This window comes from Manihot esculenta, chromosome 13 (genome assembly GCF_001659605.2).
Source record: "Manihot esculenta cultivar AM560-2 chromosome 13, M.esculenta_v8, whole genome shotgun sequence".
NCBI classification, from domain to species: domain Eukaryota; kingdom Viridiplantae; phylum Streptophyta; class Magnoliopsida; order Malpighiales; family Euphorbiaceae; genus Manihot; species Manihot esculenta.
The window spans coordinates 21,311,940-21,328,423 of NC_035173.2; positions in this window are offsets into that span (position 1 = coordinate 21,311,940).

Here is a 16,484-nt window from a genome sequence, read left to right on the forward strand (position 1 = left end):
TTAAAGATATGGCAAGCTTTAACATGGCTTTGTTAGCCAAGCAGGGTTGGAGGTTGCTTTCAAAATCAAATTCACTACTAGCTAGGGTTTTGAAAGGAAAATACTTCTATTGTTCTTCATTCCTCCAGGCTGCTCAAGGTAGCAGAGCCTTATGGGGATGGCAAAGCTTACTTTGGTGTCGTGATTTACTCAAACAAGGCATAAGATGGCATGTAGCGGATGGGCAATCTATTGCATGTAAATCTGAGGCTTGGGTTCCTAATTTGTACCCTCTTGTTCCAACTATCAAGCCTAATCATCAACCTGATATTTACTAGGTGTCCAAATTGATGCATAGAAATTTAGGATATTGGAAAGTTGATGTTTTGGAAGTAAATTTTACGCGAGACTCTGTCAAACAAATCCTAGCCACTCCACTTAGCTTGTTTCTAAAGGTGGACCAGTATACTTGGCACTTGGAATCTTTCGAGGAGTATATAGTTAAATTAGGATATAAGCCGGCAAGGAACATGTAAGTTTCAACTAGAGTTACTATGGAAGGGAACCCAAGTTCGGACACAAACCAAAGAAATGTTGTTTTCTAAAAAAAAAAAAAAAAAACTCTGGAGTCTCAACCTCCCAAGCAAGATCAAGATTTTCTGGAGGTTCTGTTTACAAAAATTGCCTACCAATACTAACCTCCATCACAAGCTGCATCATATTGATCCTCACTATGTTTTTTATGGGAAAAAGAAAACTATTCATCACATTTTCTTTGGTTGCCCCCTATGTAATATGAATCTGGATTAATTCCCCTATTCAGTTGAGGTCCTCTTTGTTTCTGCACTCTAACTTGCTGGACTATTGGGATGAACTCTGCAAAACTTTAAGTCAGCACCAAGAGGGACCAAACTTGATTGGAATGGCAATTTTCCTATTGTGGCACATCTGGAAGGATCGAAATGCTCGCCTTTTTGAAGGAAGGCAAACATCAACTCATGAGGTAATTAGTGCTGCCATTAACCATTTTGAGGATTTTTCTATGGCCAACATACTAGAGCTTGAAGTAACACATGCACTGCAACCAGAGATATCAACTAAAATGTGTTGGATAGCCCATCCCCTAAGAACCTTCAAGATAAATTTTGATACGGCAATATACATAAAAAATATTAGAAGTGCTAGTGCAATTGTTGCTCGCAACCACAGAGGTCATATCTTATATTGGATCTGCAGAATATGAAATCATATGGCAGAACCTCTTATAGTGGAATGCCTAGCCTGTAGAGAAGCACTGTTTCTAGCCAGGAACAAAGGTTTTTAGAAAGTGATCTTTGAAGGTAATTCATTGATTGTCATTAGGTCATGTTTGAGAAGACAAGCGCCCTTAATTAGTGACATTCTGACCTTAGCTCAGCAGTTTGATGAATTGTCTTTTTCTTTTGTTAGAAGGCTAGGGAATCAAATGGCTCATGTTTTAGCCAATAAGTTTCTTTCTAATGATGTTTCTAGATGTAATATGGGTAACCAATATTTTTTTGTATCCTCAGCTCTTCCAGTTTAATGGTTTTAATGCATTCTAATATTTAGATAAAAACAAAAATTGTTATTTCTCCAAATATATACTTACACCATTGTATTATTTCATTAAGCCCCATTAAATATCAAAAATGAAATTGTTCTACATATTAGCCCATTTAACTAAACATAAATTAACTATATCATATATGATTTATAAAAAAAAAAAAAAAATCAGAAATAGTTCTACTTATTACTAATTACACTCGAAATTTTGCAAATTAGATTCAAAATTTTCAGAAAATGCTAAAACTATAATCGACTAACTTTGTTAATTTATAAAAATTCATAGTATAGTTAATAAAATTTAGAATACAGTTAATAATATATGTGATAATTTTTACTTTTTCCAATAAATTATCAATATTATGACTAATTTGTATTTAGTTGTTATAATTTTTATAAGTTCAAGTGTTAAATAGATTATAATTTTAATTTAGGTGTTCAATAGGTTAATTTCAATTAGTATAGGGGTCTCAATATTTATTCAACTTTGTTATTTCCATAAACATTGACAGAGAGTAAGGAAACCCAACATTAATCTCGATTACTCTCTAAAACAAATTGAGAGCTTGCTTAATCCTGCTATTAATAGAAGGTAAAGCTTTGATCATTCTTTGTATATGAGGGGAAGGGATTCTACTGATGTGAACTTTCACGTTGAAATATTGATAGTAATTTGTAGTGAAATTGTTGGGTAAAGGTAATCCTTTTTAACTAAAAAAACACAGGTATATTTTTTACTTGCAAATGACTCATTCATGAAGATAGTTACTCCAACTGTTATTTCTTGAGGGCATATAATGGCAAAGAATGGTTAATGGTGTTTTTAAAAATAATATGTATTACTTTTTTCATCCCATAATTTTTATCCACTTTGCTTTTTTATACATATTAAAAAATATAACTTTTTATTAACTTTTCAATTATATCCAATTTAAATACATTAAATTTTATTAAATACTAAAAGATACTTTGAGAAGTTTTTAAAAATAAAATAAAATTAAATAGGATTATAATAGTCAATTTATATGTTATTACAATCTAAAAAAAATGGATAATTTTACAACAACTCAAAAAGAAAAAATAAATAAAAATTATGCAACGAGGGAGTAATATTTTTCTTTATTTGGTTGTTATCATTGTAGTGCTTGTTAGTATTTATCAGTAATAGGTATAAAGATTTTATTCATTGCTATTTGGTCTTTATGCATGTGTTAGGCATACATTGCCTAGCATTGTTAGTAACATGGATGGTGGACCTAGCATGGAGAAGGGCATTCTTGGGGATGCTGAAAATATAGGGCCAAGAATATGGGGTGTGAGAGAAGAAGAACCATTCGGATTTGCTAAATTTTGTGGGACACAAAACGGCGTGCAAAAAATTGAAAAGAACTATGATAATATATTTAAGGACACAGAAATGGCTAGAGTGGTGGAATCAATGGTCCATATAAAATTAACATTGGTAATAAGGACAATTTAGAAGTCAATGAAGAATCCAATTCAAGTGATAAGGGCCTGTAGTAAAGGAAGAAAATACTTGGCTGGACCCATTTATCATGGATCAAGATAAAGAAAAGTGGGTCCCCATGAAAAAAAATAAATGAGATCCATTTCAAAATCTCTTAGGTTCATAGTGAACCTAGTCCACCTAGAAATTTTTCTGTATAGAAAAAGGTGACAAGTATAAAAAGTAAGAAATTTGTGTCAAATGCAGTGAGACATGACAATGGGGTTAATGATGTAGGGATATATAGGGAGAAAGTAACAATACTAGTAATGATATTGAGGAATCAGTAGATGAGAGATTAATAATGAGTTTCACCAAGTATTAAACAGTAGTAGTGATGATGGTTGACCGGTGCCGAATCCGTTAATTTAAAATTTACTTCTCTTTTCTTGATTGATAAGAATTTGTAGATATGATAAGTGAGTATCGATCCCACAGAGACCTTAATCCTGTTTAAATTAGATAACCAATTTGAAATAGAAGAGTAGTTTAATACAAAAAGTGAGAAGAAGAGAGTTTTTTTTTTATGAAAGTGATTTTGCCTTGGGCAAGCCAAAAAAATAAATTTAAAAGAAAATTAATAAATAATGCAATTAAAATTGAAAAAACAAATAATAATAAAAAAAAAACTTTCAGCTGAAGGTAATCAAATTGAAGTATTTTGCAGTTAATCATTGGTTAGAAAAAAAATGTTTCGTATTATTATCTATTGTTTGGTTATAGTGGTCAAACACGCGAATCCCACCAATTCTTCCTTATGAATAAATTAATCTGCTTCGCGCTTAAATTAATTCCTAGTTAACTAACAACCCCAACACGCGTGTAGATTTAATTAGTCAACTGCATTAAGAGAGAATAACCCAAACTTGATTAATAAAAACACACGTTTTATTTAAATCAAATCTACTAATTTCTTAATATAAACTAATATACTAATTGCTACTTGTTATTAACCCAATTAAACAATTACGAATTTAATTAATTTAATTAGCAGTATGTTGTAATCCCAAGAGATTCAATGGACCCCTTGAATTCTCAAAAAAACAACAATGGATGTGGTGTTCCTCGAATTCAGAAATTAATAGAAAATAGAAATAAGATGAAGAGAATTAAAGTGTATAACCTCACAACTTGAACAAACCTCAATTTAATTTAACCTTCAATTGAAAAATAAATGTTTAGCCACTCATGGCCATAATAAAATTATAATAACTAAGCAAAAGAAAAGAAAAAGAAGATGGAGAAGAATGTGAGGAGCAGCAAGAGAGGAAATGAGAGTGAGAGGTAGAATATGATCCTCCAGGTTGAATGCTAGGAGCCTTTATATAGACATAAAAAGATAAAATTTAAAATAAAATCTATTATCCCTATTTTATCCCTATCCTCATCTTATCTCTATCTTAATACCAATTTGACTCCACTTGAAACTGATCTCATCCTTGCTTAGGTAGCAAAATCTATCTTATCTCCCCATTGCCTCAGGTTACAGGTTTGGTTAAGGTTGTAGCCTCCCAGTATATAAAAAAAAATCCTTTAATCCAGCCTTTTTTCTTCCTTTTCTCAACTTCTGCTCACAAACCTGCCCAAAATTAAATTCAAATTCAAATTAAATATTTATATCAAAATTACAGTAAAATCAAGGAATTAAATAAGAAAAAAGTTGTGAGTTTTTGCAACTCATCAGATTCCCCCGAACTTGCACATTTGCTTGTCCTCAAGCACAAAAATTGAAATGAAACAATGAAATACAGCCCTGTGCTCAACCAACCTGAAATTTAATTTGTCCAAAGCAAAGAACCAAATTGTCATACAATAGGATGATAGTAGAATAACTTAATTCACCAAAGTTCACTTCAACAAGTTTCATATTTAAAACTTGTTTCTCAAGACATAAAGTTGGTCCTCAATTCAATTTCAAGCACAAAAATAGTAGAATGTCATATAATATTAGACTGCCGTTTTGAAAGAATAGAATTTTAGAACTCTTGACTAGACTAATAAAATTTAAAGATTTTGGGGTTTATTATTTATTATTTACACTTCCTACTATATCTTGCTTGAAACCGATAAAGTGAACGTGAAACAAATGGTTACTGAGCCACTCGCCCCAGGTTATTCAGCTCAGGTGACTACTAGCTCCACTCGTAATTACCCAATAAAAAGGTATGGGCGAGTTTTTTAAATGGCCCAAAAAGGGGTGATACTCTTCCAAACACCGATTTCTCCATACGAAATCACCTTAAGGGGACACCAAGTACCGCACTACTTGGACCATCGGGTTGGTAACCAATTGATCAAGCAACTAGAGGAGTGGGTCATAGGAGTGCATTTATTTCTGATTTTTATTTTTATTTTTATTTTTCTTCTTATTTTTCTTTGATGAAACCCCTTAATTTCCACATAAATATATAGTCTAGAAAATGTCATTTAATTCATTCTCAATAAAAGACAGCAACTCCTTTAAAAGAACATGCATTCATTACCCAACTATTTAAATAAGGACCATACTTCATGAGTTTTCAAAACAAGCCTTAAAAATAAAACTAACAAAATAAACAATGATAAATTTATTCTATTTAAGCTAGCATACAAATGACATAAAAACTTAAATTCTATGATAGAGGACATATCAATTTATCATAGTAAGAAAGGGGCTGTATAAAAAATATTTTTTATTTTTTTATTTCATTTTTTTTATTTTATTTTTTTGAATAAAATGATGTCAATACTAGAAATCATAAAAATTAAAAATGAAAAATAATTTAAAGTGCAAGTGCTGAGAAACTGCTGAGAATCATAAAAACAGATCAAGCATTTATAGACTTGGGCAAACCTCTAACTCAAACACCAAAAACTCAAAGAAAAATGGCATAAAAATGGCATAAAAATTTCCAAAAATTTCAGAATATTCATCAATCATCAATCAGAAAAAAAAAAAAAAAACACTTCAATTTCCATACTACATCTCCCTCACACTTACTCCTCACATTGTCCTCAATGTAAAAAAACAAATTCAATCAAATGGGGAAGTCCACAAAATAAAATAAAAGTAAGTTAAAGAAAACTTCCCTGAGGAGTAATTTGTATAGAACTCAGGCGGCTGGTGGTTGAGTTGCATTTTTCGGTGATCTCATATTTGACCTCCTCATCATCATAATTCATCTCATCTGCAAACGCTGGAGTGTGGCTGCTGGTGGCGAGGAGGTTGACGGCGGCGGAGCGGCGGTCTCGGTGTCAAGGAGGTGGCAACCGATGAGGCTGGACTCGCGATTTGGCAAAGAAGGCGTGGATGGGCTGGCAATCGGTGGTGAAGACGTCGCGATTGGCGAAAGGAGCGCTGCGTTCGGCGATGAAGGTTGCGCAGGCTTCGCCCGGCGGAGGGACGCGTGACCGGCGATGATGGAGCGTCCGCGGGTTCGGTCGCGCGCAAGGCCAGGTCGCCGCGTTCTATGGGATCGTGGTCGGCTGGCGGTGCGACGAGCTGCTGCTACCGGTCGAAGCGCCGGCGGCAAAGCTCTCGGCGGCGGAGGAAATGGCATGGGAAGAGGCGACGCGGGCCATCTGCAGGAAAGAAAAGAAAAGAAGAAAAATAAAAAGATAGAAGATGAAGATGACAGGGGAGAGAACGAATTAGTTTTTTCTTTTATTTATTTGTTTTTTTATTTTATTATTTTTTGTACTTTTTTTTATTTTATTTTATTTTATGTTATTTTTTTAAGTAGAAAATAAGATGAAGAGAACTTACCTTCCTTTGGGAGCAATTTTAAAAATAATAACTTACCTCCAAAAAGGTTCCCTAAAGTCCCGAATTGCCTAGAAAATCCAATCTGCTCCAAAAATAATAAATAAATTAATTTAAAACTAAAAATTAAAAGGAAAACTTACTTGTGACTCTACAGGCTTGGGCAAGCCTGTAACCTTGGGTTGCCTCCCAAGCAGCGCCCTTGTTTATTGTCCTAGGTTGGACAGTGACATGTTATGTTTCATCCACTTCCCTCTTCATATTCAATCAACACCCAAATTAACTTCATTGCTTTTAAATGATTCAACTTGGAGGAGATTATGATTGGAAGTGTGTTATTACTTCCCAAAAATGCATATTTCAAATGAGCTATAAGCATTTTTAACTCAAGTTCTAGTGCCTTATGGCTTGAAGCGCCCAATGAGCGGAATATTTTTTCAATTTCTTCATTAAGTTTAGATGTACTATTGTCAAGGCGATCCAATATCAAGTTTTCAATTGGAACTACCTCCAACTTGTTTTCTTGCTTAGTTCAAAGGCTTCTTGAGCGAGAGGATCAACTACATCTATGCTGCAAAGAGAAAATTTATCATCAGAATACTTCATTGCATCATAGACATTAAACTTTACCTCTTCTCCATCAAACTCCATTGAAAGCGTACCTTCATGCACGTCAATCTTCGTTCTAGTTGTGCTGAGAAATGGTCTTCCTAACAATAAATCTATAGAGTTGGATGAAATGTCATCTTCCATATCCAAGGCAAAGAAGTCAGCCGAAAAAATTAATTTTTCCACTTGGACCAAAACATCTTCCAACACGCCTTTAGAATAAACTATTGATCTATCGGCGAGTTGGAGTGTGACTCCTGTTTGTTTCAAAGGACCTGCATCCAAAGACAAATAAACTGACAGAGGCATAATATTTATGGAAGCTCCTAAATCACACATTGCTTTCTTGATTTCAAGATTTCCAACTTTACATGACATCGCAAACATGCCTTTGTCTTTACATTTTTGTGCAATTTTTCTTGGAGTACAGCTGACACATTCTCTCCTACTTTAATCTTTTCATGCCCATACAAATTTCTTTTATTAGTGCAAAGGTCTTTTAAAAATTTTGCGTACCTGGGTATTTGCTTTATGGTTTCAAAAAGGGGTATGTTTACCTGGACTTTGCGAAAAATCTCCAAGATCCCTTTCTCTTTTTGATTGAGCAAATATTTTAGGAAAAGGTGGACGTATTACCTGCATTGGGGATTGTTCTTCCTTATATTTTTAAGGTTGATTCTCTTCTAGAATCTCTATTTTTGCTTCTATTTTTTGGTCTACCGTACTGCCTTGGGCAAGCCTCTTCAGGCTGGCAGATTCTAACTCCTTCCTACTTCGCAGCATAATTGCACTTACGTACTGTTTTAGATTTGATATGGTTTGGGAGGGCAGTTTCCCTTGAGATTCCAGCTTGCTCACTGATGTAGCAAGTTGGCTCATTTGATTCTCCAAATTCTAGATGCTTGACTTCGTTTCCTATTGAAAAGCAAGAGTGCTATTAGCAAGGAATTGAACAAGGTCTTCTAGAGACATACCTGACTTTGCAGCTTGATAGTTTGCTCTTGGCTGGAAGTTCTATCTATTCCCATAGCTAAGGTTTGGATGATCTCTCCACCCTGGATTGTAAGTGCTTGAAAATGGGTCATTCTTCCTTTGTTGTCCATTGAATTGTTGTCCATTGAACCCTCCAATGGCATTTACCTGTTGCTCTCCTTCTTGAAGAATAGGACACATATCTGTGGGATGGTTGGCTTGTTTGCAAATGCCATAAGTTCATACATTATTCCCTGCAGCTAATTGTTGAATTGCAGCTGTTAGTTGTGCAATTTTAGAATCTAAAGATGCAATACTTACTTCATTGGCATTCCTTGGAATGTCCTCTTCTTGGCCATATTGTCTAGAATTGGCAGCCATTTTTGAGATTAAGGTTTTACCTTCTTCAGGTTCCATTTCTGAAATGACACCTCCACTAGCAGCATCAATCATCCTTCGTTCTAATGGCAAAAGTCCTTCGTAGAAATAAAGGTTAAGCTGTTTTGGAATGTTTTGGACAACTTGCAATTAATTTCTTATATCATTCCCAATATTCATGTAAAATTTCATTTTTTTTTCTTTGTTTAATTCCACTTATTTCCTTTCTTATTGATGATGCTTTGGTCGCTGGGAAAAATCTTTCTAAGAATAAGTCTCTAATTTGCACCCAAGTGGTGATTGAACCTGGGGGCAAATAGTAGAGCCAATCCTTAGCGGATTCAATTAAAGTGAAAGGAAAAGCTACCAACCTTATTTGTTCATCAGTTATACCTTGTGGTCTCATACTTGAATAAACCACATAAAACTCCTTTAGATGACAATGAGGGTCTTCATTCTCCAAGCCTTGGAATTTTGATAACATATGAATCATACATGTTCGTAATTCCAAGGGTGCATTCAGTATTGGGTATATGATGCAAAGGTGTTGCTCTTCAGCAGCAGCAGCTGCGGCCATATTGTTTCTTTGATTTGTGTCAATTGGAGGCTCAGTTGGTGTTGAAGATGAGGTCTCTTTGGTGCGCGAAAGAGATCGGGCAGATGGTTGAAAGGCTCCCGAATTGGCTTGTTTTTACAACTTGGTTGCTTTCCTCAACCTCTTTGCAGTCTTTTCAATTTCTGGATCAAACTGAATCCTGCTATTCTCAGATTTGGTCATAAAAACAAAAACAAATTGTTAGAGGTCCCCGGCAACGGCGCCAAAATTTGACAGGTGCCGAATCCGTCAATTTAAAATTTACTTTCCTTTTCTTGATTGATAAGAACTTGTAGATAGGGTAAGTGAGTATCGATCCCACAGAGACCTTAATCCTATTTAATTTAGATGACCAATTTGAAATAGAAGAGTAGTTTAATACAAAAAGTGAGAAGAAAAGAGTTTTTTTTATGAAAGTGATTTTGCCTTGGGCAAGCCAAAAAAATAAACTTAAAAGAAAATTATTAAATAATGCAATTGAAATTGAAGAAAAAAATAATAATGAAAAAAAAACTTTCAGCTGAAGGTAATCAAATTGAAGTATTTTGCAGTTGATCATTGGTTAGAAAAAAAAATGTTTCATATTATTATCTATTATTTGGTTATAGTGGTCAAACACGCGAATTCCACCAATTCTTCCTTATGAATAAATTAATCTGCTTCGCGCTTAAATTAATTCCTAGTTAACTAACAATCCCAACACGCATGTAGATTTAATTAGTCAACTGCATTAAGAGAGAAGAACCCAAACTTAATCAATAAAAACACGCGTTTTATTTAAATCAAATCTACTAATTTCTTAATATAAAATAATATATTAATTGCTACTTGTTATTAACCCAATTAAACAATTACGGATTTAATTATATTAATTAGCAATATGTTGTCATCCCAAGAGATTCAATGGGTCCCTTGAATTCTCAAGAAAACAACAATGGAGGTGGTGTTCCTCGAATTCAGAAATCAATGGAAAATAGAAATAAGATGAAGAGAATTAAAGTGTATAACCTCACAACTTGAACAAACCTTAATTTAATTTAACCTTCAACTGAAAAATAAATGTTTAGCCACTCATGGCCATAATAAAATTATAACAACTAAGCAAAAGAAGAAAAAAAAAAAAAAGATGGAGAAGAAGGTGAGGGGCAGCAAGAGAGAAAATGAGAGTGAGAGGTATAATATGATTCTTCAGGTTGAATGCTAGGAGCCTTTATATAGGTACAAAAAGATAAAATTTAAAATAAAATCTATTATTCCTATCTTATCTCTATCCTAATCTTATCTCTATCCTCATCTTATCTCTATCCTAATATCAATTTGACTCCACTTGAAACTGATCTTATCCTTGTTTAGGTAGTAAAATCTATCTTATCTCCCCATTGCCTCCGATTACAGGTTTGGTCAATATTGTAGCCTCCCAGTATATAAAAAAAATCCTTTAATTCAATCTTTTTTCTTCCTTTTCTTAACTTCTGCTCACAAACTTGTCCAAAATTAAATTCAAATTAAAATTAAATATTTATATCAAAATTACAATAAAATCAAGGAATTAAGTAAGGAAAAAATTGTGAGTTTTTGCAACTCATCAATAGTGATAGCAATAGAAGGTTTATATGTCATCTAATGATCTAGATTCCTTTAAGTCAAATGATGAGGATTCTAATGAAGGCAAGGATGATTTTATGAGAAGGAAGAGAAAGAGGGCTAGATACGATGCAGAAGAAAAACAATCAGGTTTGACTATGGGTATATTGCAAAACGGGTAAAGATTAGGTTTAGCAAGAATGAGTTTAATAGAATTAGAGTTGTATGTCAAGAGAAATATTTGTTTGTGATTTTTGTTAGCAGGGAGAATAAAGTTGATATTTTTTTTTGTTAAAGCAATCAATACTTGTCATAAATGTTACAAGTTAAATATTTAAAAATTCGAAGTCACTGCTAAATTTTTAGCAAATAACTTTAGGAGTAGGATTTACGGAATATCAATACAAAAATTTGGGAGTTAAAATATTATGAAAAAAAAAAGAATTGAGAGATCATATGACATATTCAAAGTGCAAGAGAGAAAAAAAAATGTTATTGCAAGAGATGGATGAGAGTTATAAGGAAGAATATGCATGTTTTGAAGCTTATACTGCGAAAGACGAAAAATCAAACTCTAGTTCTGCATGTAATATTTAATTCAGTGATACACCACAAAGAACTCAATGTGTACCCAAGAGAACATCGGTCATGCCATACAATAGAACATGGATATAGCTACAGCCATGCCATGCAACATAATATGAGCACGCTTACATATGCAACATTGGACATGGGCACAACTACACATGCAACGTGGATGATATACTTGCCCACATAACATAAAGAAAAACGTGGCTTTGGTTGCTGATATGCTTGCCTCAAATAGGATTAGTTATTATCTATAGTTATTCTTATTTCTTTTCAGTTGTGGCATGAAATTAGGAGGTGTTGATTCTCATTTGTATTTAAAATCTATTTCATTTATCAAAAGGCAAACATTATTTCTGAACAAAAGCTACTGGTTGATTTTCACCATAAGCAGATTACTATTTTACTTGAAATATTCCTTTTAGTTTTAATTGGTATCTATTATTGGTATCAGAGGTATGGCTACTAATAAGGAACAGATCAACAACTTGGAAGCTAGATATGATGAACTCCAATTCCATTTAGTTGAATGGAGAAAGGTGTGAATGACAAGTTATAGCATCTGGAATCTGCCATTAACAAAATTTTTGAACTTATAATCTTAAATCGATCCCTATCTGATGGCGACAATTTAGAGACTTCAGCCACTTCTATAATTCAACTTACAAACACGTCAAATGAAGAGTGGTGACATCAACCTGAGGAGAGCATACAACTGTTTTTTCAAAGCTGACCAAATTGGAATTCCCCCGATTCTTTGGGAATGATCCTACTAAATGGTTTGCAAAGGTTGAGCAATTCTTTGATTACTAAGGCACTTTAGACTCACAAAAGGTTCCTATAGCCTCCTTTCGCCTTGAAGAGGAAATAAAACTCCATGTTGTGCCCAATCCCACAATTAGCAACCATAACCCCAACTTCGTTGAAAATGTCAGGAATCCAGTTGAAAATGAATATTGAATTACCATCTGTAACTGATGACAGAGAACTGAATATTGAAGATGCTACATAATAAGACGCTCATGTGATCAAAGATGGGTTTATTTGTCTTAACCTTAGGGATAAGTTTATTTTCGAAGGGCAGAGAAATGATAGGTCATGAAAATCTTAATGTGTGCCCAAAAGAACATGGGTGATACCATACAACAGAACATGGGTACACCTACATTTACAATGTGGGATATGGACACATCTACACATGGAACGTGGATAGTATACTTTCCCACATAACATGAAGAAGGACTAGCCTTGTTTGTTGATATGCTTGCCTCACGTAAGATTAGTTATTATCTATCATTATTGTTATTTCTTTCTAGTTTTGGCATGAAATTATCAGTAGTTATGATTCCCATTTATATTTAAAATCCTTTCCATTTATCAAAAGGCAAGCATTGTTTTTAAACAAGAACTATTGATTGATCCTCACCACAAGCATAATATTATTTCACTTGAAATATTCCTTTTAGTTTGATTGGAACCTATCACTCAGTAAAGATGGATTATTGCAAGAGAAAATGATTTTTGATAGAATTCTTAGATTTACTTTTATGAAGAGTTCAAAAATAAGCTGAACACGCTTATTGTTTATGGGGAAAAAAAAGTGAAAGATTAGCTACATTACCCTCTATAATGTTGAGTTGGGACATATTTTAACAGTCAGTGCAAGTCAAATATGATTAAAAATAATGTCTTTGAGACATTCAACTCATGAAGTAAGGAAACAAGGGATAAGCTAGTAATTTGTTTTCTTAAGCATATAAGAATTCAATAATGAATATGATTGTGAAGAATAGGAAAGGGGTGCATAAAATTAATGAATTGAAGTTTTGATTGTATGATAATATTTCAAGATGCAATGAAGATTTCAAGTCGATGCATTATTTTTTATAATGGAGATGATGAGTTTAATATTACACATAGAAGAGATAGGCATATTTTCTCTTGGATGAGATGGTGTGCACTTGCAGGGCATGGGACTTAATTAGTATACCATGCCCTTATGTAATCCCTTAATGTTTTGAAGTTTCAACAAGCTAAATGGTTCAATTCTAGGTATGGTCCTTTTTATCTGTTAAGGGATCGATATATACTTTATAGGAGCAACATGAATGGGAACTCAAAATTTTGCATTCTATGGATATGAATTCCAAGAACTAGAAGGCATTCCTTCATATAGGGTTCATGATCATAAGATTGTTATTAAGCATGGCTCTCAAGTAGTGTTGAGCCCTTGATTGGTTTGGTTCCTATCCAAATCCAAATCAAAAAACTAAAAATCAATATAATAAAAAAAATACAAATTAAAACTAAATTAAAATAAAAAAAATTAAATTGAACTGAATCAAACCGATTTATTTCGGTTTAAAATTAAATTTTCAGAAACACTTAATAATTAAGTCATAATATTAATTCCAAATTTTCAAAATAACAGAAGAATACTTTATTCAATTAATCAATAATCCCTAATTTTAATCAATATCTCAAATAAAATCAATATAAATCGATAACATATAATCAATAAATAGTACTAAATTCTCAATATCCAAAATTACAAGAACTAAGTAAGTTTACAGATTGGTTCCTGATGAACAAATTCATAGAAGTTGAAATACAAAATATTTGAATGTGGAATAATATCCAAATTTCTAAGAAATTCATTTAATAATAGTAGTACCCAAATTGCTAACAAGATACACATGAACAAATTCATAAAAACAAAACAAAACAAAACCACTATCTATAAATAGTGCGATCTGTTCCCTGGAATATGAGGAGAGACGTAACTGACAAGAGATAGAGGTGGGATGCAATTGAAAGTTTCGATGCTTCCATAGTGTGATGCTCATCCATGAGTCTCTATGGGATGTGATTCAACTATCTTTAGTACATATCGTGTATGGGACACATATAGAAGGAGAAGAAGGTGAAGAAGTACACGTAATTGTGGACTGTGGGATGGCCATCACCTTTACTTACTCCTGATTTGCAATAGAAGAAGAAGAGACAAACAAGGGAGAACGTGAAATGGGAAAAGAGACGGAAAGGACATGAGATGTGAGGATTTGTAGAAGATAAGAGAGAAAAAAGTGAAGCGAGAGATTTGAGGCAGAGAGACCAAAAGGCAAAAGGGGACGACTTGGTTTAGTCCTCTTATATATACATATATTCAATCCGCTAGATTTTGGCCACTAATTTCGGTTACTGAACCGAATTAAACTCAAAATAAAAAAAATTCTAAAATTAATAATCGAACCAAAATAAAAAATGATTTTCCAATTAAAATAAAAAACTGCTCAACTTTACTCTCAACTAGTGAATACGAAGGCCACTACAAAAAAACAGGGTATCAGTGACGGATTTTTCCGTCGCTGAAAGTAAAAAATCCGTCGCTGAAACTTTCAGCGACGGATTTGCGACGGACTCAAGTCCGTCGCTTAAAGTCATGTCGCTAATTTTTTCCGACGGATTGGGCGTCCGTCGGAAATATTAGCGACGGATTTCCGACGGATCTTAACTCCGTCGGAAAAATTTGCGACGGATTCTCCGACGGATAATTCCGTCGGCAAGTTTTAGCGACGAGATTTTTCGTCGCTAAATCCGTCGGAATATCTAAATTCATCCTATAATAATCCGTCGCTAATCTGTCAGAAATCATTAGCGACGAAAATTTTCCGTCGAAAATCCGTCGGAAATTTTAAAACATTTTAATAAATATTCTTTTGAATTCGTCGCTAGTCCGTTAAAATTCGATCATAAAAAAAAAATTCTTGCATTTATTTAGATATTTCCTGTATAATTAAATAATTTATAATTAAGAATCACATTGAATATAAATCAAATATTTCATAATACTTAACAATGTTCATAAAATTTAAAATAAATCTATAATATTTAACAATATTCATAAAATTTAAAATTAATTCATAATACTTTACAATGTTCATAAAATTAAAAAGAAATCCATAATACTTAACAATATTTATAAAATTTAAAACTAATCTATGAATTTGTTGAACCATCTGAATCTGCAGTTGTGTTATGCAGTGAAGATATATTTTGGTTCTTCAATGATTTCATCTGATCTTTTATCTGTTTTTCTATCTGCACTCGCATTTGCTCTTGCATTTGCTCTTGCATTTGCTCCATGTCTTGTTTCATTTTGATTCGGTTTTGCTCTAATATTTGTTCAACCTCCTCTAAAGAAAACATAGTTTGAGAAGGTCCTCCAGGATGAGCTGATGTGCATGAGAAAGATGTAGTTGGAGTTCCTGATTTGCTGGCTATGTCCTCTACCTCTAAATGATACTGCTCTTCGAGGCATCTAAAAAAATAATTGTCCATTAGTTTCAATTAACAATAAAGACAAACAATATATAAAACCTTAATCAATATACAAATTCAACTCTAATTATATACTAATTTAAGAAATCAAACACACTAATCAATTTAACAATACATATCAAAGTAGAGTTGAATAAAGGCATGTAAAGTACACCGACAAAGCTAAACTATACATATCAAAAGTTATGAAAATGAGTTATAAAAAAAATTGAATAATTTTTCATACAAATGTTTACAATAATTAAAAAAAACATTAGAAAAGGAATATGTAAAACAAACAATACCTTTTCTTTTAAAGACCTATTAAGTTTTTTTCATGATTATAGTATTTTTTAAATTAAGCTATATTATTGTGTTGATTTAGTATTTTTTAGAAAATTTAAAATATTATTTTAGAAAAGGACCATTACTATTTATTTTATCTATTTGATTAAGACTTTAAGTATTTTATGTATTTGATTAAGACTTTATTTTATTTATTTGATTAAGACATTATTATTTAAAATTTCCAATTAAATTATAAATAATAATTAATTAAATAATTTACTAATTATCTGAAAAATTAATTATTAAATTACTGTCTATTTATCTATAAAATTTCATGG